At 44.7% G+C, this 27,576-nt stretch overlaps 1 protein-coding gene and 1 long non-coding RNA gene across 3 annotated transcripts in view; one reads left to right on the forward strand and one right to left on the reverse strand.

Annotated features, from left to right (window-relative positions):
• Window positions 1–508: 508 nt before the first annotated feature.
• Window positions 509–1,604, reverse strand: LOC306806050. The gene is made up of 2 exons (XR_013775375.1): window positions 1,460–1,604; window positions 509–772 (listed from the first exon to the last, which is right to left on the reverse strand). It is a non-coding gene; the product is annotated as an uncharacterized lncRNA (long non-coding RNA).
• Window positions 1,605–1,859: 255 nt separating this feature from the next.
• Window positions 1,860–27,576, forward strand: part of LOC306806153 (uncharacterized protein C1orf21) — a 93,738-nt gene continuing 68,021 nt past the window's right edge. The window contains exon 1 of one of the 2 annotated variants that reach the window (XM_079314620.1): window positions 1,860–1,997. The gene's annotated coding sequence lies outside the window, so the exon portion shown is untranslated. Of the gene's footprint in view, window positions 1,998–8,450; window positions 8,469–27,576 lie in introns of those variants that run through there. The other variant, XM_079314621.1, reaches the window with a different exon arrangement.

Consider the following 27,576-nt stretch of genomic DNA (forward strand, 5'->3'; position numbering starts at 1 on the left):
AACACCAGAAATCAGGCAAATAACTATTTTCTGCTTTTAGACATATCGTTAACTACATGAGAGTGGCAGACAATTACTCCATCAACAAATTTGTGCATAAGGAAATGGATTTTCATGTAAATAATTATTATGAATGTTAACTAGCTGCACACGTCATCAGGAAAACATCAGGGAGGTTTGTTTGTGGAGGCTAAACAAAATATGTTTGCTTCATGCTGTTCTTTTACAGTCATTTTTATTGGAAGCTTAGTTTACAGAGGCATAGCAATCATATATGCTTCACTAAAAGCACCAGGTTTCTTTGGAAACAGTATCAGGCTCTCTGCAGAAAAGCAAAGTTGGCCAAACTTCATAGTTATTAAGCTAGAGTTGAAAATATTCCCTCCTCTGGAATGTCTTGATGTTGTTGATGTGCACCTTTCTGGTAGTAATTTCCAGTGCAGTGAAAAATAATTAATTGCTATAAAGTTGAAGGTAGAAATGACTTCAAATGGGATCTTGCCAAGGATTTGGCAAACAAACTGTTATTTATTCCAACATTTTCATCATGATGAAGGAAAAATGTCCTTAGGTGAAAATGTATCTGCCTGGATTATTGGATGATACTAAAACTCTAAGTGATAAAAAGGATGTAGGCTTGCTGAAATCTTTCTAGTTCACATGGTGGCATTTCCTGGCAGGAACAGTCTGAAACAGCTTTTATAACTCAATCTTCAAAGAGGCCTCACCTTCATCTCCAGTTTTTCAGTTGTTTTCATGAAAAATTCTGCCTCTAAAAACAGAAAAACACGCGTTTCCAGTGAAAATTTGGGTGCATGGTGCCATAGAGCTGATAGGCATTGCATTCCTGGGAGAACAACTTCCATGCAAAGGAAGAGAAGCACTCTGCTGTCCCCCTGCAGAGTGGCAGGACACCAAAGGCACAGGGGGCTGTGTTTGAGATCCACATAAATACCCCCAAGGCAGGTGCCAAGAGGATGGTGCCAGACTCTTTTTGGTGGTGCTCAGTGACAGGATGAGGAGCAATGGACAAAAACTAAATCACAACAAGTTTAACAACATGGAACCATGGAATATCCTGAGTGGGAAGGGACCCACAGGGTTCATGGAGTCCAACCCTGTCCCTGCACAGACACCCCATCAATCCCACCCTGTGCATCCCTGGCAGTGCTGTCCAAACTCTCCTGGAGCTCTGGCAGCCTCGGGGCTGTGCCCATTCCCAGGGGAGCCTGGGCAGCTCCAAACACCCTCTGGGGCAGAACCTTTCCCTGATCTCCAGCCTGACCCTGCCCTGCCCAGCTCCAGCCATTCCCTGGGTCCTGTCCCTGGGCACAGAAAGCAGAGATTGGAGCTGCCTGTCCACTTTTATGGGGAAGAACTTCTTTCCACGGAGGGTGGCAGAGCCCTGAACAGCTGCCCAGGGAATGTTTGGAGCATCCGGCTCTGAAATACCCCAAACCCCCTGTGCCACCTGCAGGGTGACCCTGCCGTGGGGAGGGGTGGGACTGCATCATCTCCAGAGGCCGCTCCGAACCGATTCCAGATTTTGTGTTTGTGCATCTGTGACCTCACCGGGCATCTGGTGCCTCCCCGCTCAGAGCCCCTGACATCCCTGCGACACCGGGCATCCGTGCGGGGATGAGCAGTACCGGTACCGCCGGGATCCGTGTGCGGACGAGCAGTACCGGTACCGCCGGGATCCGTGTGCGGACGGGTAGCACCGGTCCCGCCGGGCCCGTGCGCGGATGAGCAGCACCAGCACCAGCACCGGTACCGGTACCGGCACCCCCGCAGCCCGCGGGACCGGCGGGCGGGCGGGCGGCTCCTCCCCGCGGTGACGGCCCCGCTCCGCCCCGCCTCGCCCCGCCCGCTCCCCGAGAGGCCGCTCGGCCCCGCTCGGCTCCGCTCCGCGCCCGCCGCTCGGCTCCGCTCCGCGCACCGCCGGGAGCCGCAGCCGCCCGCCCGGCCCGGGGGCCGCTCCGAGCACGGCTGCCGAGGTGAGCGCCCGGGGCAGCGGCCGGGGGAGGCTCCCATCGTCCGCGGGGCCGCTCCCGCCGCCGCCCCCCGCTCCCCTTTCCATCCCCTTATTTCTCGCATCCCGCCCCCCCCTCGCCGCCGGGCGATGTTTTATTCATGGCCCGGCGCGCTTTGTGCGGAGCGGGCCGGCGGGGAAATGGCTGCGGGTGGGCGGCTCGGAGCGCCCCCGGCCCGGCAGCGGCTCCGCGGGTCCTGCGAGCCGCTCTCCGGCGGGTGTGATGTGCGTGGCTGTATGTCGGTATTTGTGTCTGTTTATCCGCGTTCCCTTTCGATGTTCGGCAGCAGCGTATTGCAACACCGCCCGCTCGTTCGTCGGGCGGCACTTACACCGTCTCCGAGTTAACTGTAGATGTCAGGCTGTGCTTGCTCTGGGGTGATGTCACATCGGTAATAAGGCGCAGAAACGGGGATTCGGTGCGGGCAGAGCGTGATGGAGCCGGCCCGGAGGCAGCTGGCGCGGCAGAGCCGCGGAGCCGCTCCGCTGCCGGTGCGGGCCTGCTGCGGGGGCAGTGCCCGGCGCGGGCGGAGCGGGGCGGCACTGCCAGCCTTAGCCATTATTTGTGGGCAGCTGCCGACTCGGAGCTCCACGTATTTATGCCTGGAGCAGAGATACTTGGCTGGTTTTGCCTTACGAAGGTATTCAGGTGTGTTTTGGTTGGAGAGTTGGCTGATGCCTGTCTTGTCTGCTAGTTGTTCCATAAGGCAACCTCCCTGGGCATCATCGGTCCAGAGGAGGAATTCTGTTGTGTGCTCTGGAAAGCTGACTGTGATCAATAGGCAGTGTCACGTTAGCTCCTGATACCGCCTCTTGATCTCTCCCAAGCTGATCATGGACCAGTGAACTAAAGCTGAGAGATGCTGAAACACGTCCCTTGCCTTGTTCATTTCGCCAGTCGCCTGCCCTTCACTTTCTCTATGCCCTGGTTAGTTGCATTTCAGTGGAAAAATTCTGGTTCTCAGCCTGTTCAAAGAAATCTGTGTGTTTTGATTTTGCTTGTCTAACTTGCTGTTTAATAACAGCTGTGAAGGGGCTGGGGGTGTTTGCCCTTCCATACAAGTGAAGTTAACCGACACTGCTTGATGCTGTTTAACCTTATATTATCTTAGGTGTCATATGATGAGGCAGCTTGATTTGTTACAGGCTTTGTCATGATGCAATGCAATAATTATAAATCTTCTCATTGTCTGAAGAATCTTTAAATACTACTCTGTCTTGGGAGGTACATCATGCGTGTTTATTCCCAAGAGGCGCGGGCATGGATGAGCAGGGTTTGATATTAATCATCTTCATTTTGGGGTGGGAGGGTGGGAGCAGCTTGGCACAGGTGCTTCAGGTTGTAATTTATGGGTGTGATGTCATGTGCTAGATAAGCTTTCATAGGATCTGCCGTGTAAATTACGGCCTTTGTTTATAAGTGTGCACTGACATGTTTTGAAGATCCACGCTGTAGAGTTTGCTGGCGAGCTGCGAGCGAGATCCAGCAGGATGTGCTTCGGCTGCGCAGTGAGCTCGGTGTTGGGAACGTTCTGCTCTGCCTTGTGCTCGCAGCTCCAGGTGCCAGTGTGCTCCGAGCCATCCGCATGCGGCGATGTGCCTGCCTGCCAAAGCTGTGCCCTCGTGCTTTGCTTATTTTCTTCTGCCTCCGTGGTCTGGTTTGTTCCGATTTTTAGAAGGAGCGGGGTGCTGAAATGACTGATTTCAACTAATGTGTGCTGGAGGGAGCAGCTTGGTTATTTCAGGCTGCTGTTGTTATGCAATCAGATTAACAAAGGTTGAAATGATCATTCAGCTTTGGGTAAACACGATCTATAGAGCAGCGTGGATTAGGGCAGCTGTTTACATCGGGCAGATCTGCTGCACTTGGTCTGTTGCAAATACTGGATGGAAACACAAGGAGTGGACACAGTAATATACTAAGTAAATTTCTGGCAGTCTCTTTGGGATTATGATGTACTTGCTATCGATTGTCTGTGCTCCAGGAGTTCTGCAGTGCCTTAGGTGCTTCCTGCACACGTGGGCAAACTTACTTTGGGCTTCATTTAGTTGGCAATCCAAGACTTCATCAAAGGTCTGTGCACAGCTGGGGTGTCTGGGGTGCTGTGTGGGCTCTGGGCTACTGAAGCCCAGGGTTGGCTCCAGCAAGATGACCAGTGCTCAACTGGAAGCTTCCTAAATTAAACAAAAATACAATTCCAACCACATTTGCTGGAGCTGGCAGCCCCTCAGGCGGTCCATTATTAGTTGGCCATCTCTTGCTGTGGAGGTAGCGGTGCTGCAGGGGAGGTTTTCAGGGCTTGTCTCCCCGAATCTGCTTGTCTGTGCTGCAAAGGTTGGCACAGGCATCGCCACCGTGCTGGAGCTGAGACTGGGAGAGACAGAGCTGAGAGGGGAAGAGCAGGCTGGGATGTGGGGGAGCATCCCGAGTTTGGGGAGCAGAGGGAGGTGTTGGGCATGGACCTCTGTGTGTGTGTGTGCAGTGACTCACTGGGACCCCCGTGTGCAGCTGCTCTGGCAGTGCAGAGCACACACACGTGCTTGTTCTGCAAATGCAGCGTGTGATGGCATCCAGTGTTTGGGAAAGGAGGAATAAGGAGCTCCTGCAGTCAGTTCTTCAGAGGCCTTTGTGTTGGTGTGGAGCCTGAGCCTTCCAGTCTTCCTCTCATTCAGGGATAGGTAAGGGACCCTTGAGGGTGCTGCTTCTCCATCCTCTAGCAGGGGATGGAGCAAGACTACATTTTGAATACAAAACCACTCTGGATAGAGTTTATTGTTATTGTTGTTTATTTCCTCGCTGGCTGTGCTTAACTCTATATAAGCAGATACGTAATTGCAAAGGGATTTCACAGAAACTTGCAAATGTCTATCACTGTGCTACTGGCTGCTCTGTGTGCTGATTAACGTTTGTGATAAATATACACAAGCACATTTTGGGTACACTGGAATCTAAAGAGGTACTTCAGGGAACAGGTAATATTATTCAGGCTGTGGATGTTCAGAGGAGGCAGTGTGGAATGTGATATGCAATCAGTGATGTTAAGACTATTTCTTTTACTGGTACAGGTTTACTTCAGCTCTGATTTATTAGCAGGTTGGTCTATCATCTTCAATCTTGTGGATGAGGTAAGAGCAGTTATTCTGCGTCAGGTCTGTCTAGCTCAGTAGCTCTTCTGATGGGACACAGGTGCACAGGAAAACTGGACAGTGAAGTTCTGCTAAACCCTTGTAGCAGTCACCACTTTAGGAGACCTTTGGGCTGGCAGGTCCAGGGAGGCTTATGTGTCTAATAGCTTCTGAGAGATTATTTTCTCAAAAAAAGTCTTAATTAGTTTTGAAAAACTTCATGGCATTAGTGTTCATAACCTCCTGTGCTGGTGAACTTCTGGTAGAATTGTCGAGTCTGAGAAGGATTTTATTTTTTTCAGTTTGCCATTTGAAGTGCTTGTGATTTTATCTGAATCCTAGAAGAATATATTTATTTCTAGATTTTCATACAGAAATGAACTATATATGGAGATGTTAAGTGGTTTAGGAGGTACATGAAGATAGCTGCTTTATATTTGTAGTGAGGTATGATCCCAGCCTTGTTTGCAGTCACCTTTCATGCATAGGTACCATTATGGCTGTCATATTTAGGTGTCTGCATGCAAAAAAATGTTCAAATACAAGAAATGATTTCTGCAGCTGTGCATCCTGGACGTGGATTGGGGTGAGTCTTGATTCAGAAACACTCAGATGACAAAAGAGTTGCTGCAAACCAAGAAGCAACTTCAGCAACCTTGTTGGAAGATTTACCAAAGTAAATCTTAGCAGGGAGTCTGGTGCAGCATTTTTGGGGATGCATAAGAATGTGGAAAACAGAATTTGAAAGTTGTGTTAAAGAGCTTGAAGTGTAATACAGATTCCAGCAAGTGCCACATGATACAGAAAAAAGCAGTTCTGTACTGCTGAACTGTTCTATGGGTTGGCTTCTACCACCCCATCCTCGACCATTTCAGGAATAGATGGGATGTAACAAAGTTGTGGTTTAAATTCCATTTTTCTTTGTCTGGCAGGGAAGCAGGATCCTTTGGCTGTGAATTAACCTACAGTATTTGCTTTTGTGCTGGTGATTCAGGAGTCTGGATTACAGGAGCCCTCTGTGTCAGAGACTTCTGTATAATGGTGTTAAAGCCATGTTTGATTTATTAAAAGAAGCTCTTCAAAGGTTGGCAATTTAGAATCATACAATAAAAGAGTATCCCAAGCTGGAAGAAACCCATCAGGATCATTGAGTCCAAGCCTGTCCCTGCACAGACACCCCAGCAATCCCACCCTGTGCATCCCTGGGAGCATTGTCCAAATGCTCCTGGAGCTCTGGTAGCCTCAGGGCTGTGCCCATTCCCTTGGGAGCCTGGTCAGTGTCCTTATTGTGGTGGCTTCTGAAATCCTGATGATAAAAATGGGTAGAACTTTTGTGTTTTTAAAGCAAATAGAAATTCTTCGTCTTGTCATTTCTGCTGCTATTCCACCCTTAGGCCTGTAAACTTATGATTAAAGTGGGTGGAATTTCAGCCTGATGGTTTACGGGTGGGATAATAGTACAGACTGACCAGACAAACGTTTTGTTTTAAAAATAGAGAGGCTCACATAATGATGCTATACACAACAACAGTATATGGGTATGGTTGAGATCTCTGAAACACTGTTAATCCAACAGCATCCCTTGGTGTTACTTGCTTCAAAGAAAGATAATTGTGGAGTGAAGAGATGCCAGTGCCAAGTGAGTTAACTGGAGTATTGATCCAGTTTTGAGCAGACTTTAGGCAGGGCTCTGAGTTAGAAATTTGGAGAAATGGGTTTTTAAACCATTGTGAGATCCTAATTTGTTATCTGAATAAGAGAAAACCATTCTTCCTCCTTTTTTTTTTTTTTTTTTTTTTTTTGTGCGTGTGTATTTTGAGTTGTTTACAGAGATTCACGTCTTAATGTGTGGTATGTGCTTAGGAAATCTGAGGCCCCATTTTGGAGAATAAATAAAACAAACCAGTGAATGTGTCTGAAAGCGTCAGGATGAGATCAGAGGCTTTCTTCTTGCTATGAAAGTGGCCTCAGTTTCTTTCGCTTCTGTCTGTATCTCTAAGAGAAAAACACAGACTTCATCTGTCAAGTTAGGAAAAAGATAAAGAGCAAGTTCACTTCAAATATGCATTTAATAGGGAAAATTTCCCAGGATCTATATATACAGGTGGGCATTTTCCCAAAAGTATGTTAGGTGTTGAGGCCATAAAAATGCTGCTGCTAACCAAAATTCTAGCCCTGAATATATCTATAAATACCATAGCCTCACCCCTTTGGCTCTGTGAAATTATATGTAGCTGGAATAATTTCATACATCAGGACATAAAAGGACCTTGAGCTTGTGCTTTTATAATAAACAAGGAGAAGTTTATCTAGGTAGCCCAGTTTATTCACACAAAGACAGCTCTTTACTCTGGGAGGGGGAGGTTCTTACCTCTTAGACTTTCCTCCTTAGGATTTTTATCTCATCCTGTCTCAAGATTTTATTAATAAAAGCAAAACAACTTCTATGTTTATGCATTTAGGCAGACAGAGCTCTGCGTTTTGGAGTCGTGGCTAATTAGATTTGTGGAGCCTGTGCAGTTTTGGGTATTGGGCAGGGAGATTGTTTTTGCAGGAAGACACAGAGGAAGGAACACATTGCTCGTGTTCCTTTCTTACAGCGGCCGCAGCAGTTTTCATGCCCTGTGCACATTCATGATGTTAGTGTGCTGTTCCTGGGGAAGCAGGCTTGCTGAAGTTCACCTTTGTGCTTGGAGAATTCCTTTTAAATCGCTATTCAGTCAAGATCTGAGTAGCAGACATTTGCACTCCTTCAGTGGAAAACAGTCTGAGGGAAGAATCGGCTGGTAAAACAAAACAAATGCTTTCTTTCTAAGGGCTGGGAATGGGCTGTAAGCCCATATCTGCTTCAGTTTTGAGGCATGACTAAGATGTTTCTCTGTTCTGGCAATATCCACTTTGCATCCTGCTGCTCAATTTCATCTGGAGGCCTGCTCAGCCGGGCTGCATGTCGGAGGGAGCACAGCTGAGTGCAGGAGATGCAGTAAATGCACTGGCAGGCTGTGCAGGAGCTGCCCTTTTGTTCCTGCTGCCTGTGCCTGGCTCCAGGGCATTCTTTGGGTGTTCAGGATGTGCTTTGGGCTGCTGAGCATGGCCAGCCATGTGATGCTGAAGGACAGGCTGCTGCTCCTCTGCCTCCTCTGTGTGTGCAGTGCTTGTGGTCTGCTGGGTGCCCAGAGGCTCAGCTTTCCCTTCCCAGGCTTTATTTGTGCAGGAATCTGAAGCTGCTGAATAAGCCAGAGTGAATCCAGGGGAGCAGATCTGGCTCTCCCCTTTGTCTGCCACAAAAATGTGGAGAGGAGAAACTCCTGTGAGTACTTCAGGGAATTGTTTGATTAGTGGGTGAAAGGAAAGCCTGCCAGGATTTTATAATCCCATCTCTGTTCATTTTACCACTCAAAGGTCTAATGGATATAATTGTTTTTTCTTATGATATATGTTTATAAATTACTCCCTAGTTTTCAGGTGTGGAAGTCTACCAGCTTCTGAAATTGAAACCAAAAACTCATGATGAACAAACTCCTGAGATGATCTCTGTTTGATAGTAAGAGGGAGCTGTATTCTCAGCAGGACAGGCACTGGGGTGAGCAGCCCAGAATGTGGGGATGCTCTGCTCTGCTTCCCCAACAGGGACAGCACTCTGAGCTGCATTTTCCTCCAACCACTATTCTGCATCTTTGGTATTTTGGCAAGAGAAAAACTGTTTTCTGAAAAACAAACCTTAAAACATGGATTAAGAGATCTCAAGCTTAGTAACAGCATTTAGGAGAATAATAAATCTTCAGCCTTGTGAGGCTGCACTTAGTTGTACATTTATTTGGGGATTTTTTACAAGCATCATGGAAAATTATGCACTTGACTCTTCTCAGAGTTGCCGTGGGATTCAGGGGACCTAATTTCCCTAAGACTATGAAAATCCCAGGCTTTGCTGTGTAATTTTTGTTTGCCTTTACACTTCTTTGCTAGTCTCTTCTAGTGCCTTCTTTCATCCACAGCAAATGCTTGGGTGCTGCAACAGAAATAGTTTAAAAGCCAATGATTTGAGAGAAAAAGAGCTGGAGCTTCTTAGATGTCTGGGGACTGGATGAAGTAGGATTAATCTGGCATTAAGGCAGAAATTTGTGAGAGAAGCTCGGTCAAGTGACTGGCTGGAGAGAGGGGGGATTCATGAAGTCAAAGTCACTTGTTCAGCCAAAGGGGGATCAGGCTGATGTATTTCTGACAGGATGCTTTGCCTGGCCTCTCCCACAGACTCTGGGTAGCTGTCACATACTTTCTCTGCAATTGCTTGGCATTCTGAGAGATCATGCCTTAAAAACAGACTCTCAGAGTGAGCAGCTTTCCAGAAGGTCATTGGAAATTTAATGCTACAGTGTAATGAGGTTTGTGAGTCACCTGTAAAGAAAATAACAGTGCTGACGAGTTGCTTTTCAATTATTAATTCTTGTATAGTAAGTTGTTGGCCATTATGATGGGTTGTCTATGTAAAGTGGTTCCATAAAATGCAAATTATTAGCTTCTATGTGGGTCAGAAAACATTGCATACTTGGTGTAACTCTTGTAGTTAAATAGACTCCTTTGCTAAGCAAATAATTTAAGCACTGGTTACTCTCAACATTGTCAAAAACATACATGAGATCTTGCTGAATGTAAATAAAAGGGTTTCAGCTTCGAATGATGGCTGCAGGATTTGGCTTAAAAGCTATTTTTGGGCCAGGGGCACAGCCCAGAGCCGGGAGTAGTCTGTGGCTCTGCTCTGGAATGGCGTCAGGAGGGAGGGTGACTGAGTCAGGCCGGTGGCTCCAGAAGGGCGCTGATGATGGCAGCGGTGTGTCAGCAGCGCCCGGCCGTGCCCCCGCGCTGATTCAGCCCGGCTGGAGTGCGGGCTGTGCCCTCGCCCGTCCTCGCCTGGCCCGTCCCTGGGGCCCCGGGCTTGGGATCGCCTTCCTGCCACAGCCGCGGGGCTGGGGATGCGGGAGCCCAGTCAGCACACAGGGATGCTGCTGCCTGCTGAAAAGTTGGTCCAAGCCCTTGCAGGCCCTGCCCTGGCTTGGCTTTGTAGGCAGAACAGGTTGGGCAGCACAGGGGTAGGGAGGCTGCATGGAACAAAGGGGAGCTCACTGAAGATCTTACGTGTAACATGTCCAGGAGTCCTGTTTTTGTGGGATTTGTGATGCCCTCAGTGCATGAGGACACATTTCTTTGCTCCTGTTGTGATGAGTAAGGCGAGTAGTTATTTACTGCTGCTTTTTCCCTCCTACCTTCCCTCCAAAAGAAAGCCCAGGGTGCAAAGCCCCACAACTCTAAAGACCTGATTTTGGAGTAAAACACTAGATTCCAGGTGAAGGAATGATCTGGCTGTGATGGAGACTGATGACAATGCCTGCTCTCCTCTCTTCCCCCTGCTCTCCCAAGAGCTGCTGCTGTCCTGGGAGAGCACATGAAGAACCCACTTGCTCCTCTTGTCGTCACAGCCCTTATCTCTTTAGTGGAGTGCAAATAACCAGGATAATCGTCCTGTTCTCTATGTTTTGTGCCCTAAGCCAAATGCAGAAGAAACAACTCTTTTCTGGGGCATTTTTGCATCATCCTGTGCTTTGAAAAGGCACAAACAGGCTGTTGTTGGCCATGATCATCAGCTGCTTCCCAGTGCTGTCTGGCCAAACAAGTTCTGATGCAGTCCTGGCCAGAGGCAGAGGTGGGAGGGAAGATCCCAGGTGCATGTCATAGGGATAAGGAAATTATCCCCCAAAATCTATGGGCTTTCCTGGCATGTGTGGTCAGCTCTGCTTTTGATCTTGGTTGTGACTGAATATCCTCAGGAATAAAAACTACAAGTAAGAGTGGAGGCACCCCTGAAGACTTTTGGATTTCTGCTTCATGGTTGGTACCTAGTGAATGGCACTGTCTGGTTTGCTGATTAATTCTTTTAAGGGGTAAATTGGTCACCTCTCTGCTTTTTTAAGTGTTCAATTTCCCATTCTTCTTATCTATAATTTCCCATTCCTTACCTGCTGCCATCTCCCCTGACATGTCATGAACATGGCTGAATTTTTGTGTCAAAATAGTTTTATTGCCTTCAAAATACTAAGTGTGACTGGGTGTAAAAATGAAAGTAGCATGTGAGCTTCAGCCTGCTGCTTCAGTGCCAGTGAAATAATCCCTGTGACCTAGCATCCTTATCCATAAGGTCTTTTCCAAGTGCTGACTAAGCTGAGGTGCTGACTGTGAGAATGCTGACCAGAGTTGAGGTAGAAAAACCCCATCACTGGAGGAGTGCAGGGACCTTTCTGTATCATCAGACTGCAGGACTGGTTTTGGGCCTTGATTTAAATGTCAAAGGAGTGATGGAAGGCAGAAGATGGGAGTGACTTTGGCCCTTTAGGCAGAGTGTGCCTCTTGATGGTAGGGGCTGGAAGCTGTCTCCAGTTCCTCATCCCTACCTGGTCATTAGCCATGAGGTTGAGTAGATTGAAGGATTTGAGGTGCTCTAGGACTAAGTTTAATACTGATGGAAATTGCAGTGGGCTCAGGGGCAGCACCTTAGACTTTCAATTGTTTGTACTTACCTGGAAGCACAGGACTGCTGTGTGCATCTGTCTTGGCACTTCCCTGGTTTCTGTCCTGTTTGCTGCTTTGTTTTAGGGACTTTTGGGGAAAAAAGAGAACAAGCATACCCTGATAAAATGGCTTCAAAGGCTGTGATAAGGAGGAGAAAATGTAGGTGCTTCCAGATATTGCTGGAATAGTTGAAAAACGACGTGGGGTAGGGAATGGTGCCCTGGGATGGGATTTGGGAGCCCACAGCTGTTTTTCCCAGGGGACTGTGGAGCTGCTCTGATGGGAGTTGCCCATCCAGGCTCTCTGCACCCACAGCAGTGGCTTTGTGGTAAGACTGAGCTTGTTCTGTGCTTTGCTATCACAAAAATAAAATCAGGTCCTTTTTCTTGCTTTTGAAGCGGTTTTCGGTTTTGTTTTTGGTTTTTTGGTTTTTTTTTTTTTTTTTTCTTTTCCTGTGTGCATGGGTGGGTTTTTTTGTTTTGTTTGTGGGTTTTTTTGTTTTTTTTTTAAATCCAGAGTGAAATCTGGATTATTTTTCAAAATCCTTTGATCAACTTGAACCTCAGTAGCTTAATTCTGTTCTCATAACAGATTTGCTTGTCAAATGCTATTTTAAAGTTCAGAATTATGACAGAGTATTACTTCTTGCTGTCTCTGACAAGCACTAATGCTCAGAGTGCAGTCCTGAGGCTGGGGTGTGCATCCCTGTTTCCTGATGTTTTCCAGAGCTTCACCTGCCCCTGCAGGGTGAAGGCAGTGCTGATGGACTGCAGGGTTGTATTGCTAATAACTGTAAACAGCAATTCTGACTCATTGGTCATGGAAGACTAAACTGCAATCAAATATTGTGGCCGTGTTAATTTGCTTACAAATAGGAAAATTTGTGTAAATATCATTGCAGATGAGATTTATTTAGCACATGTCTTTCTGGTTGCCCTCTTTAGAAGGTGTATGGCTCCCCTGCACATCTGGCCTTTGGTTGTTTCCCAACTTCAGGTCCCCAGCACCTTCCTGCAGTCCCTGCCTACCTCATACAGACTTCTTTAGGTACCTTGGGCTCAGCATGCATTAAAAAATAGCTTCTAGGAAGAAGTAATGGTTGGGTTGGCCACCATGGTCCAGCAAAGGAGGTATTCACAGATATTCAGAGCATGGCCTGGGTTGGAGGGCACCTTCAAGACTTTATCATTCCAGCCCCTGGAATGGCACTAGATCAGGCTGCTCCAAGCCTCATCCAGCCTGGCCTTGGGTATTTCATGTTGGCTGGTTCTTCATTTTGGGGTAAAGGCAGAGCCTGAGCATGTTGTGTCTGGGTTGTCACCATCCAGAGCTGGTGTCAATAACCAGAAGAATGACATGGAGAGTGGGAGTATCATGTTTGTAAATGTAATAAGCAAGGATGTGGCAAGGTGGAGAGCTGAGATGAAATGTGAAGAGATAAACAGCTGATGGCATGAGGCTGGAAATGTGAGCAGGAGAAACTGAGGCATGGCTAACAGACCCAAAAAAAGGCTCTTGCTGTTGGAAAGGAAATTGTGTAAGGGCACACGTGTGCTTTGCATTGCTGTCTCAAGGTGTGTGGTTGGGGCAGAAGTGATGAAGTGCTTCTATCTCCTGTCCTTTATGCAGTGTGTGTTATGAATAAAAACTCTGAGTGAGTGCTCGGGGCCAGAGCTGATTTCTGTGCCATGGCTTTGTGTTGCTCTTCTTCACTGTGCCCCCTTCTCTTGTAATGAGTGACATACAGTTGGACTGGATCCAGACAGAAAATTTGTCACTCAAATTGTGCTGAACAGCACTATTAAGTATGGGCAAGGCAGAAGAGGAAAGATTCAGTTAGGGTTTTTCTTAAATTCTGAAATATTAAAGATCAGCCAAAAAGCTTGTAAATATTCCAGTTGTGAACTGCAGCGATTCTGCTTAATGTGCTTTACTGATCTTCCTGTCATCTCTTCCAGGGGGAAATGTTAATATTCCACTTAGGAGCAGTATTTCTTTTGATCTCTGGATGCACCCCTTGTTTGTTCCCTAAACCTTCTCTCTTTCTACCACAAACCACTTAGATAACTGGTATTACAGCAAAATAATCACCTCTTGTGTTAGTTCCCTGATTCTCAGTGGTGCTGGTTTGTTTTCTGGGATTTGATTGCAAGACAGACAAGTAAATCAGTAAGTAAAAGGCAAAACAACAGCAACAAGAAAAGGAAGAAATTGTATTTAATTAAAATCCATTTTACTCTGGCACCTTAACTGTAGCTAATGGAGTGTGTGTGTTTGGGAGAGAAGTGAGGGTATAGATGAAGTTTAATGGATGAGCCTTCCTTGTTAAACTTGGAATGGGGCTTGATGGAGGAAATCAGTCTCATTGTGGCATGGACACGTGTTGGGAAGGAGGGAGCACTGTGGGAATACAGTGATTGTGATCCCAGTAGCTTTGGATGGTTCAAGGCCCTGCTCTGCAGATGGAGGCTTGTTGTGGTTCCTGTTTTATGTCCCCAGCCGTGCTGTGTGGTGTTGCAGTGACCTGCCAAAGCAGAGCAGCATGAATTTCTGCAGGGTTTCGTGTTGCCACTTGTGCTGGCACAGGGGATGTTGGGCAGGAGAGGTGCTGGCAGGACACCAAGGAGCAAGAGCTGGCTTGTCAGCAGAGGTGATGGAGGGGAGCTGCTGCAGCAGGGCCTCGTGCCCAGGACACAGAGCCCCAGGGCTGCTTTGGGCAGGGAAGCTCGTGCACGTGGTATCTGCCAGGTCTTGGGCAACATCAAGTTGTTCCATGGGGGTCTTCTTTATTGGCTTAAAATTCAGAGGTGTTGCTAAAAAACTCTTAAGAAATTCCTCGGTTAATTTTGCTTCCAAGTCAAAAGGATGTTCTTCTGGAGATTCCTCTCACCAGCACTGGCATAATTTCCTGTTTCCTCTTCTTAAATTTCCCCTCACCACATTGCCAGTTGTGTTATGTTGGTACAAGGAAACCCCTGATGAGATCAAATGTTGTTCTGGGAGGTGCAGTCACGCCTTTCAGCAAGGAGATTGGTTTTCCAAAGCTCACAAGATGGGGAGAAGGGAAGGAACAAGGAGATGTATGGGAGAGCCCAGCAGTGGTGATGGTCAGTCCATGCTGACTTGCTGTGTTGCACTTCCTACAACTTTACTCTTGGAAGAGAAAGGAGTTGCCCCTGTACTTGAGTTGGAGGAGGAGGGATGTAACTCACATGGTTTCTGTGTTCCTACACATTTTCCCATGTGTCTGCTCTTGGTTTCCCTTGGGTAGAGGATGAAATGGACTTTGTGCACCAGATGTACTTGGGAATAACTGCACTGTCAACTCATCATTAAAGTCTTGGGTGGGCTTGTGGGGTCTGTGTAGGATGGCTGGAGGGATTGGAGGATTCCTCTGAAGGCTTCCTGAAGAAGGAATTGCTTCTTTGTTTTTGTACATCCCCAGCTGAGCTTTTTGGATAACTACAATTAGGGAAGGCAAAGGAATATAATGAAAGTTTGCTGTCAAATTTCAAAATTAAAAAGGCCTAAGAGCAGAGGGATGGAAAGGTGGAGCTTTTTTTCCTCAGCTGTGCTCCTTGTCCTTTGCTTTACTGTCTGTGAAATGGTGTAAAAATGCCAACCATCCCTGCTCAGCACAGGGGAATGAAGGGGCAAAGTGCCTTTCCCATTCATGAAAAGGAGCAACTCTTGGTTTGGGGGGAGGCTGCCTTTCATTTCTTTTGCATTGTTTTCTCATCTTCCTCTCCACTGTGTGCTGAAGGAAGTGCTGGTATTCCTGTAGTCTCTGAGGAATGATGGATTATCATCTGTTAAGGGACTGGCAGTCTAATTGAAATGGTGAATTTTGAGCAGGCTGTGGGTGCACTTGTTCCTTGTGTGCTGTTACTCAGGGTCTGTGGTGTACAAATGTTTGCCAGTAACAAAACTCATTTTCGTTTTTATAGACTTAATGATTTGTTTTGGTAAAACCCCCTTATTTTTAGTCTCCTTGAAACCACTATAAAAATTAATTTGCTTTTAGATTTGTCACTTTTTTCAAGATTGCATTTTTTCCCTCCAAAACCTGCAAGTAGCATTTTTCCTAGTGTTTTCTGCCTACTCAACAATGCACAACCAATCAGAATGTTTTTAGTCCTACTATAATTTGTATGGTAAATAAGCAGTTTATTCTGCTGTCCATCAGGTTCCTGCCTTAGGAGGACAGTATAAAATGACTGAAGTAATTGGGCAGTGACTCTGAGAGCAAAGGGTTTTTCATCTCCAGTCTCCTGAAGTGCCTCTGTGCAGATGTGGGAGCAGGGATGGAAGGAATGCACCAAAGGATCCCTAATCAGAGGTGCAAGTGACTGTACTGAAGATATATTTGTAACATTGGTATAATAATCTTTACCATAGCTTTTAAGTGCAATTGTAGAGTCAATAAAGTTTGAAAAGATGCCTAAGATAGTCCTGCTTCCCCCAGCACTGCCAAGCCCACCACTAACCTGTGTCCCCAAGTGTCACCTCTGCAAGTCTTGTGAATCCCCCCAGGGGTGGTGACTCCATCTCTGCCCTGGACAGCCTGTTCCAGTGCTTGACCACCCTTTGAGTAAAGAAATTTTCCCTAGTACTCAATCCAGTATTCCCAATCTGAGCCTCCCCTGGCACAGCTTGAGGCTGTTCCCCCTCATCCTGTCCCTGTTCCCTGGGAGCAGAGCCTGACCCCACCCAGCTGCATCCTCCTGCCAGGGGGTTTGCAGACCAGAAGGTAATAAGGGAAAATAAGAAAGCAATAGGGATAAATAAGAAGGTAATAGGGATAAGTAAGTAGCAGGAGCGTGCAGAGGCAGTAGGGCAGATTGCAGCATAGGGCAGGGCCCAGGTAAGTGCCCAGTGTTCCCTGATGACCCTGAAATTAGTTTTGGTGACAGACAGGGACATTATCTGTGATTCTGGGTTGGGTGCCTTCTGCAGGTTCTGAGTTAATTAGTGATTTGTGTGCAGATTGAATTGGCTGGCAGTAATTACAGTGGTGCCTGTGCTGAAGGAGAGTGTACAGGTCTGTCAGGATTTTGGGAGGGTGGATGTTGTGCAGACAGACCATGGCAGCAGGAAGCACTGGGTTTGGGTTGAGGTTTCTGCTTGGCACCAAAGCCTCACTTGCCCTACCTTACACTCTCCCCCCATTTTACATGTGTTAATTGGCTTTAGCCAAAGGATGTTGCTGCCAACATGTTACAAGTGGAAGCCAATGTAAACCACTCTGTAGCATTGTACATATTCAGGCACTTAGTCTGAAACACAACACAACAGTAGCAAATGTGCTGGAGCTCTCTCTGAAATTGTGGAAATCTGTCCTGGCTGTGGGTTTGGTGTCAGCTGTCACCCTGCTCTTGGTGGCTTTCTATTCTCCTTTGTCAGCTTTGTGAGGAAGCAAACTTGAAGCAGGAGGAGAAGGTAGGTGGAGACTGAGATTATTATTAAGCATTTCTAGATTAATTTCACTGACAAAATCGCTGCTTTATTTCTGTGGGAAGAACATTTGCCAGAACCTTGTCAAATTCTCCCAGAAAGGAGCTAGAGAATGTTAAGTAGAAACCCCACAGCATTTCACAGGAGTTTATTCTGTTGTTTCAGTAGTGACTCATCTCCAGAATGATCCATCCTCTTTGCCATGTATATGGGGAAAAAAAAAACCACTGACAAAGGTCTCAGAGCCATCTCGGAGCTATACAAAATGCAGTGTCCTGTTCAATTATTAGTTAAAGCATCTGAGTGTCTCAAGCTCTTAGTCAATTTTGGGAGTTATCCTGGCAAAAGATGGTTGCAGTCAAACCTGGTTCACCTTTTGCTAAACATGCCGAATTTTTAAATTTTAAGAGTGTGGGATGAGATAGAAGTGTTAAGTATAGACAGAGAAAGAAGTGGTAGATATGATTCTCTGAATGGACAGCATAGTTGTTTGTGAAACCTCAGGGATTGTTGGAACATCTCTTTTTGCTTTCTGCATATCCCATTTTTGGCTAAATGACCTGAAAATTAAAGATCAGCATTCCAGTGTGTTTGTTAAATGCTTTGCTTCCTGAGGTTGCTGTTCAGAAAGCTGAGGGCTCTCATCTCGATTTTCCTCCTGCCCCTACTCAGCATCCTCAAAAGGCAGCAGTGAGTACAAAAACAGGAAAGGGGAATGATAAAGTGTGGGAATCAAGGGAGTGCTGAGTTAGCAATGCCAGGAGGAAACAGCTCTAACAACAGTCTTGCTGCTGGTGAAAAATAAATGGAGGTGAACTGACTTAAAATACTTCTGAAAATGGGAGTTCTCTTTCTGGTCACATTTTTCTGTGACTTCTAACAATTTTTAATACAATAAAGTAGCAAGCACACCCGTTGTAGTGACTGGATGCTGGCATTAGTGTTTTAGCAAACACCTACACAGCATATATATGGACTAAATTATCTAAAGGGCTTGTTAGCATATCATCTGCATGCAGAAGAAAGTGGTGATGGTGATGGATGCTGCCTAGAAATTGTGTGAAGGACTCTGGCTCCTTCTTGCTTTCCTTTTTCTCTTCCTTGTTTTCTCCACAATAAAAATGCCCACTGCATTTGAGGAGGACTTTTTCTCTCTGTCATTTTTGTTGTTGTTTTGAAGGCCTTGAGACATCTCCCTGTATTTTATCATAGGAAAATTTTGTAAGGCATACAGCCAGTGCTTTTGTGAGGCAAAAAGCAAAACAGTGAAATAGTGGAGAGCAAAACCATCCAGCAGTGACAGTATTTGATCTACAGAACAAGCTATTTCTGAGAAAAGCTGGGTAATGCTTGACTTGGTTTTGTTTTGTTTTGCTTTGGTTTCTTGGCTTCCGAATCAGTGTTGAAAAATACCTGCCAACTGTAATTATTTTACTGGAAGTTTAATGCAAGGTCTAATTTTACTGGAAGCCTGGAGGAGAGGAGGAGACAGAGCTGCAGAATGGCATCTGATGTTAAGCAATGGTGATAGCAGGCTTATTTAAGATAAGTGAACTTGCTGTTAATAAAATAAACACACAGTGCTGCTTTTGGCCCACTGTGGGCCATGGAAGTGCTTGTGGCCAGCTGGTCACTTCACTACTGGACCAAAAGTCTTTGGTTATCTTTCCCCAGACCCTCTTGGCATGTGTGTAACTTTGAGCCCTCAAGCTTGTTGTGGTTGAAGTATGTGTGTGTTTGAAGTGGTTTGGCTGAAAAAATCAGTACTGTTCTGATAAGGAGATGGGAAATATTAAATTGCTTAAAATAGTAACTTTTCTCATGGGATTCAGGTTTTCTGTTAAAAACTCACTATTGTGCTGGTATTTCTCCAGGGATCAGGGAGCCTTTGAAGCAATTTCACAATTTAGGATGGGTTTGTTAAAGCTTTCTGGTCCAGCTTTTCTCTTAAGAAGGACAGAAAGTGAAGAGAAGAGAGAAAAAAGTGAATTTTCAGGTGGAATCAACATAAAGAGCAAACTGTCTGGGGGGGATCCAATTTCTTCCACATTGTGATGTTCCATGGTAGAGATTCCCTGATGTGCAGACACTGACATGTAGCTGTGTGAGACAGGTGAGTTACACCTGATGGCTTTGCATCCAGCAGAAACCCAGTGATTTATCTCTGGTCCCAAAAGGAATGATTTGAGAGAAAACATCTGGTGCTCTTAGAACTTGAGGTTGTTTGATACAATCCTGGTCATTCCTCTGGAGTTCTCCTCCCTCTGTTCAGGGTGAGCTGCATTCATCTTGTGTGTCACTCATTTATTTGTTTATTTATTGAATGGAAGATCAAATCCTCTTTTCAGGCCCCCCAAATCTTTCATTTAACTTTACTTGGCAGGTTATGTAGTATACTACTAACTTCTGGTTTTGCAACCCATCAAAAAGCATGTGAAGAGTTTTAACTGCAGAACTGATACATTTCTGAGATTGGAAAAGTGATAAAGGATTGGTGGTTCATATGTGCTTTATGGGAAGTGTTGTAAACCCCTGTTTACAACAGGGGTTGTGGCAGGAGCAGTTCACTTTGCTTTTTAATAGTTTAGGCAAAGTATTTGGGAAGAACTCAGTGGAAACTATTTTCATGTTGTTCTCAAAGGGAAAATAGAATCCATCCTGTGAGAATTGGGCAGGACAGTCACAGTGTTGGGCACAATGCAGTTTGTGAAAATGAAGAAGAATGAAGGGAAAGGATGAAGAGAAAAGGGGCTCTTCTCCCTCACCCACTTTCTCTTCAGGGAAAAAAGCCACCCAGACCCATAGGTTTTCTCAATATACTCATTGAGAATGAACTTGTAAAGCTGTCTATAAACCACAGGGTTTATGTGATTTGTCTGGTTAAGCAAATCAGCAGAATCTGCTGAGGCAGGGAGCCAGGGAGGGTATTGCTACCTTTCTTTTAAATTTCAGGTAGAACCTTAAAATTAGAGGTTGCTACAAGTCCTGCCAGCATGTTTCATATAATTTGATATTTACACAGAAAGCCTGTCTAGACTCTTCCCAGTTGTGTTTATTATGCACATTATCAATCCCTGCATATTTCTCCTTGTCACTTTGTGTATGTTAGGTTCTTCCTGATTTATCTTCATCTCCCTTTTCCCCATAAAACTCCCCTCAAAAGGCTTACTCCCCCTTTTCCATAAAACTGCTCCCATCAGGAGCCCAGCAGTGTCCTGAGCATTGGTTTAGTCTATGAGCATGGAATGTTGTAGCTGATGCTGCAGACTTGCTGCAGAGACCTCAGCTGAGTGGATCTGCTTCTGGAAACCATCTGGCATGGTCTGACAGATGTTGGGGGAATGGGAGAAGAATCAGATGAAGGTAAAACCTGTGGGTTGGGATAAGAATGGTTTAATACTTGAATTAAGCAATAACGATATTATTTGGATTATTATTGTTATGATGCAAAGGGAGGCCATTAAAGAAGGGAGTAAAGCCAGACAGATGAGTGATCCCAGTGCAGTCCCTCCCCACCCACCCACTGATGCCCAGCCTGTCCCCCAGCAGCCTCCATCTGCCCCTGTTCTCACAGTGGCTGTGACATCCCTTGGTGTGGAATGTCCCTCTGGCCAGGGGATCTGCTGTGCTGGCCATGCTCCATCCCAGCTTCTGGTGCAGCTCCTCGCTGGGACACTGCAGAGTCCTTGACTTGGGGTGAGCTCTGCTCAGCAACAGCTGAAGCAGCAGCATTATTCTCAGAATAATGAATCCAAACCTCAGCACTGTACCAGCTACACTGGGGAGAAAATTAACTCTCTCCCAGCCTAAAGCATCTTTCAAGCTGAGGGTGATTCATTGTGTTCACAGGCTGAGGGCTGGTCTATTTTAATCTGGAACCCACTGCAATTATGTTTAGCTGTCTCTTTGCATGTGTGTAAGATGGGAATTGTGGTACCCTCCATCTTCTGTGTGGTTCCCACAATGTTCTGAAAATTTGGCCTGGTTGCTGGAATGAGCAACATTTTATAGGGACCGGATGATAGTAGTTAGTGTTTATGGTTAAACCCAGTTTGAATTTTTTGTGCATATAGAAGTAACATTAGTTTGAGTAGGAATTGCAAATTTTCTCCTGTGTGACCTTCTGCTAGTGTTTGTTATTTTCTGTTTTCTGCTTTAATCACAGCCTTTTTGGGGGAGCCTGCTCTTGCTCCATGTTTGCAGTGTCCAGCACAGTGGGATTCTTTCTTGTGCTGCTCCTATGTACTACAGAAGTTGAAGTAATAATGAAATTGCATGCAGCTCTCTTTCCTCTCCTCCACAAGCTGCTTTAAATCGTTCAACTCCTCCTTTCTGATCTGCAGCCCTGTGAATTCTGCCTAGAATTGTTCTGAGCTTGTCACAGCTCTCTGCTGCCTGTTTGGTAACAAGGGACACTGTTTACTTACACACTGGTAAACCCTTTATGTTAAACAGGAGCAGAAGCTGTTTGCTGTGTTCTGAGGAATTCAAGAAATCCTGAACAGCAAGCAGCTTTAACTGTTTCTTTTCTAAATCCTGAAATATTTATTTACTTCTTGTTTTAATCTTGTAGAGACATCCTTCACAGAACATGTGTTTGAAAAAGAAGCAAATTTGAAATCTGTAGACAAGAGATTAGAAAGTCAAATCACAGTTTGGAAGGTAGATATATTTATTCTCTCTGTTCACACTTGTTTACAGTAGATGCAGCATTTGGTTTTGTTTTGGTTTCTTTCCCTATCCCTTGCTGCTTCTGGAAGTATTTTGCATATTTAATTAGCAGTTTCACATTTGAATGATTCCCTACCAAATTTTTGCTTCCTATTACCAGTCTCTTCTCTTCTGCTGTCATAGCCTTGGGTGCATTTTTTGTGGTCCTTGATGCCTTTGAAAGTCCTGGTTCCATCTGTGTAGGGACAGGTAGTTTATGGTAACTTGTTTATATTTATATATACTTGTTTATATGGTATTCTTGTTTATACCAGGGTGAGGATGCTTGGAGCATGAATCCATGTTCTCAGCTGTTCTGGTATTAAGATTTCCCAGTGCAGAGTGATAAATGTGTCATTGTGACCTGGATGTGCATCTCTGCATCTTCACCTGGAATCACAGCTCATGAAACTGAACTCATTGGTTTTAAAATGTATGTAATATATGGGGTGAGGAGTTGGTAAAGGATCCAACAAAATGTTTCCCCAGCTCTCTGCAGGAAAGGCATCTTCATAGTCATGGAAAATGTCTTGGTCAAAGCTGTCTTGTGTTTCTAGAGAAAAATTCCTGCAGAGGATGCAGAAACCTTCCTCTAATCCAAATCATCAGGATTCTGGATTTTAATTGTTATTTATCAGCAGGAGTACCCTGCAATAAAATCCTTCTGTAGATTTTAAGTTCATAAAAGGCAGACCACAGAGTTAAGATTGGCATTTTTCTCCTCCCTTGGATTTTAATGTTGCTGAATGATAATGGGATCCATTTTTAAACCTGCTTTTGCAGCCTGAAGCCATTTTTTTCCATTGAATTTCATGCAGGTAGACTACCTATAAATGCAATACTGTCATTAACGATATGAGTGGTGCCCTAAATATCTTCATACACAGTGTTTGCATGTCAGAAATGGTTAACCTTCATTTCAGAGGTCTGATGTTTCCTCAGCAAGAAAATAATTGAATATTATGGGAACATGCTCCTGCTAAATGCTGAAGGATGCCCTGTTGTAAGAGAAACTCAAGTGCATGTTAAACAACTGTAGGCAGCTCTATTTTGTAATTTAATAGAGGAGCTCATTTGAATGTTTTCCTGAGGGAATGCCACTTCAGTGAGTGTGTTGGTTTAGTAAGAGCTAAACCACTTGGATCAGAAGGGGAGCCCTGTGGGATGTTGTGCTGAGAGGGGATGTTGAACAGGGTGTGCGAGTATTTGAATTTTCTGGGTATGGATTTGCTGTCACAATCAAGTTTTGAATGAGGCAGAAGGTGAAGGTAATCCTTGGTTATGCCCAAAGCCCCTCTCCAGCTCTCCCTTAGGCACTGGGAAGCACTTTCCCCATTGAACTACTTCTTCTTTTCTTGCTTTTGCTTCTCTGAGCATTTGGGATACAGGAAATAATCAGCAACAAAATTTTTTTTTTGTTTGTTTTTTTTTCAAGCAAGTTAGAAAGTTATTAGCATTTTCCCCCTGTGCTTCATTGCCTGCAATCCAAATGCTGCTGTGGCAGATCATCCTGAATGGGCTCCTACCCCAGATTTGAAGGTGGCTCCAGGAATCTGAGATGTTAAATTTGCAATTTCAATTATCCTTGTCTGCACACAGCTTTTATTCTGTAGTTTGTCTAGCTGCTTCCTTTTTACAACTTGAACCTCTCTGGCTCTGCAGTTGAAGTTAAGGTGGTTTGGTAAAGGAGGTGAGAGTTGGTTTTGTGTTGGCTTTTTTCCTGAAATACAAATTATTTTAAAAAGTGGATGATGTGCTGGAAAGTGCTTGTATACCTCATGTACAATTGTATCTGTTTAAAGGACAGGTTAGTAATCTTTGCAGAATGACAGCTCACTACCTCAGCTCTGAAATAATTATTTCCTGTAAAAGTGCTTTTTTATTGCATTAGGAGGTTGTGCCCTTGCTTGTCAGCAGTGACCAGCCTTTCCATCATGGCACTCATGGCAGTTGTTGACTACATGATCTTTTGGTACCTTTTGGTTTATGTGAGATTATTCATGAGGCACAGTGAATGAACTGTGCTATTGTGATGCCTGGCAGGTATAATTTTTTTAAGATGTTATGTTAAAATGTATTTTACTGAGTCTGCTAAAATTTCTTTTTGTAATGGTTTACTATTTGCATTGCAGTAGCATTAAAACCTTTAACTGATGCTCCCAAATCTTTGCTTGCCTTCAGGAATATTCAGGATTGTACAAACTGAATAGGACATGATGCTTTTTCCCTGAAAAAATTCTGCTGCAAGCTTGTTTCTTGGCAGATAGCCAGCTTTTTCTTAAAATTTATACCTGCACTTAAACAGTGAAAAAAGTGACAAATCTTTCTTGATCTTTTTATCCAAGTACTTATTATATATTTTGTATAAAGCCCTTAGACTTCAAATGCAGCATATCTCCATTTTGAAGGATAAACCTCAGGTACTGTTTTTCCAAGTGCCATTAAAAGGAGCCATAAGTGAAGGCACCAGACATGCATAGAGTTCTGTAAGTACACCATCCCAAGGATAGCCAAATCCTTAGAGCTTTAAGCTCCTCTTTGATCCCAGGGATTAGTGGAGGTTTCTACTTCTGCATGGCAGATTTCTGGGCTGTTAGGGATGCCCAGAGGAGCTGTGTTTTCCAGGGAGATGAACCAAGTGGGATCAATATTGCTCCCAGTCCTCTCCAGTGGTTGGCAGAGCAGCTCCAGAGAGGTTTGAACATTCCAAGGTTTGAACATTGCACCTGTATCTGTTAATGCCAAGGGTTTATGATGCAGCTGTTGGTGGGGTTAATGACACTTTCAGGTGGCATTGATCAGATGTCACAGTCTTGGAGCAGAGGCTCTCTGAGAAAAACAGAGCTCTTCTTCACCTTGGGTGAAACATTTACAGGCTTTTTGGGTAATAAAAGGGAATACACAGTGAATGTTTAAGTCCTGGTGGAGTGATTCTCTTGCCCATGCAACAATAACCACATAATAACCACATCATAACTCATGCTGGGATAGGTGTGGTTAGTCTCACCTGTGAGGATGTTTCTAGAACAGGCTGATAATGAGGAAAGCTACAGAGAGAAAGGTTGCAGAGACACCAAAAGGGGATTTTCAGGTGGAAGGAGAAAGCTCAAAGGTGAAATAGTAAGAGATATTAGTGATATTTAGAAGGTAGATAGATGTTCTGTAGGCCAGTAACATCTGTATGTAAAAGAAGGACTGATTTGTATCATCCATTTACAGTCTAAAATCAGTATTTACAGTATAAATACTATAATGTACTTGTAGCATCTCTTCTGGTCACAGTCCTGAGCACTGCTGGTGTCATGTTTAGTGGAGTCAGGGTTCAGCTGTCTGGGTGAACTGTGCCTTCTCTCAAGCCAGAATATTTCAAATTGAAACCTTAACAATAAAATAGCATCAGGCTAAAGAAAAGCTCAAAGAATGGGAACTGTCTCAAAGGATTATCAAAAGCATCATGCAGTGTTGTCATGAGTCCTTTAGGAGCTTCAGAAGCAGTATGGATGTGCTCAGCTGTGGCAGGGCTGTGATGCCAGGCTGCCTCCATTCTCCTGGGCTGGCTGTGTGAGGATGAGCCAGGTAGGTTTCGTTACACAGGAGTTTTCATTTGGTCTCATTCAATGCTACAGTCACTCTTCATCTTCACTGCTCACCCCCAAGTCAGCATCCTTTGTCAGACACTTACTGGTGCTGTGGCTGCTGAAATGAGACAAGTTCCTCTGACAGCTGTGCCTGTTAAAACCCAGTTTTGTAAATAATTCACCTCTGCCAGAGCCTTACAGCCTGAGCAGCTACAGGTGTGAATCAAGGAGGCCCTTGGTGAGTATTTCAGCATTCTTCAGAAGGGCTGTTTTTGGCAGGGACTAAAGCAAAGGAAATCAAGGTTGTAAAGTATTATAACATATATAACAAATACTATAAAATGTTATAAAATATTATAACAATATATGACAATATTTGTACTTTGTCCTGCTTTAAAGTTTTTTTGTAGCGTGCAGCGTGAAAAGCTTTGCTTTGCATAATAAGAATATTGTCAGTGCATAACAAATGCATTGCTTTTAGTGAAAAACCCCAAGCCCACCCTGAACAAAACAATTTCCAAGTGATGTATTTTCATTGCAGATATGAAACTGATGCTCCTGGAGAGCTGTGTTTAAATTAAAACCTGTATTATTATTTGTTGCAGCCAAAGATGTTTGCTCTGTTGCAGGACACTTTGCTGTGACGTGGGAATCTGCTGCTCAGCCAGACACTGAAATCTTAACAATCCTTTGTATTTGTCATCTCCTGTTTGGAAAGACATGGAGAGCAGAGCCCCAGTAGGGTGCAGCCATTTCTTTGCTTGGCATCTGGAATTGTGCTGTGATTTCATGGCTTATTCTTAACCTGAGCCATCAGCACACAGCTCAGCAGAGGCTGCTGCTTGTTGCTGGGCATGGAGGAGAAATTAGTAAATCTGGATGCTGGGGCTGTTCCTGTCAGAAATGGAGTTGCCCAGGATTGCTGAAAATCCATCAGGAGTCATTGTGAATGCCTGGGCATGGTGTGTGTCACAAGGGTTATGGACCCTTCCTCTCCTGGGGCAGCTCTTCCCAGCTGCTTGGAGCCACAGAATACACTGCTTTAATTTAGATGTTCCACACAGTGTTGTTATTTAGTTATTTAGAGGGGGAGATCTCATTTGGATTAATATTAATCAAGACCACTTGAGGTTTAGGTTAAAGGCAATAAATAAATGCAGCTTTGCAAATACTTCCCGTGATTATCAACGGTTTTGGAAAATATTTTAAAAACCAGTGTTGGGATAATTAACTGGAAAGTAGTTTTAAAGCTTGCCTTGCAGCCTCTCTGGAAAGCAAATTTGATGTTTAAGAGGATGAGAGATTTTTCTGTGCTGGAAACCAGTTGGCAGAAGCTCTAGCACAAAGTGCTCTTAAATCTGTTTGAGCTGGGAGAGCCTGGCACCATGGGAGGACAAGGAGGCAAGGACTGGCATTTTTAGGAATCCTGGTTTTGAAATGCAAAGATGTGTGTATTGTTGCCTTCTAGATTATTTGTTTGGCTTTATAAGATATACATACATATATTTATATATATGTGTGTGTGTGTACACATACTTTTTAATATCTATCTGTAGGGGCAGATATACCTTTGTGACATTTCCATGCCAGAGGGAAGATGTAGGGGAGAACAGCAGCACATATTCAGAGGTACCCACAGCCTCTGCTCACTTGCTCATTCATGACTTTTCCTAGATTTGCCTCATTTACCTTGGGGAGTTGGGAGATACAAATTTTGCTCTCTGAACCAAGAAGGTATCTAGAGGAGCTGAAGGTGGTTGGGCTTTTCTCTATAGTAATTTGTTTGAAACATCTAATGAATTTCCATAAAATGTCTAAGGAGAGAGAGAAAAAAAGATCATGTAGGGTTTTACTCCAGAGGTTTTCTAGGCTAAAAAAGCAGTCCAAAAATACTCACTGAAAAAAGGAAATTCAAGTAACTCTTACTGTGAGATGAGTGAAACCTCAGCGTGTGGGACAACAGGAAATGATCCAAGTGGGAAGAGTGCATTGCCCTGAGTCTGGCGAGTGCAGGAAATGTGCCAGTCAGGGCTGTTTTTCAGCTCCCCTTGCTCTGCTGTTTTGATTGAGCCTCCTTGTACAAAATTCAATGCTGCTTTAGAGGGAAAGCACCCA

This window comes from Erithacus rubecula (genome assembly GCF_903797595.1).
Source record: "Erithacus rubecula genome assembly, chromosome: 10".
In the NCBI taxonomy this organism is placed as follows: domain Eukaryota; kingdom Metazoa; phylum Chordata; class Aves; order Passeriformes; family Muscicapidae; genus Erithacus; species Erithacus rubecula.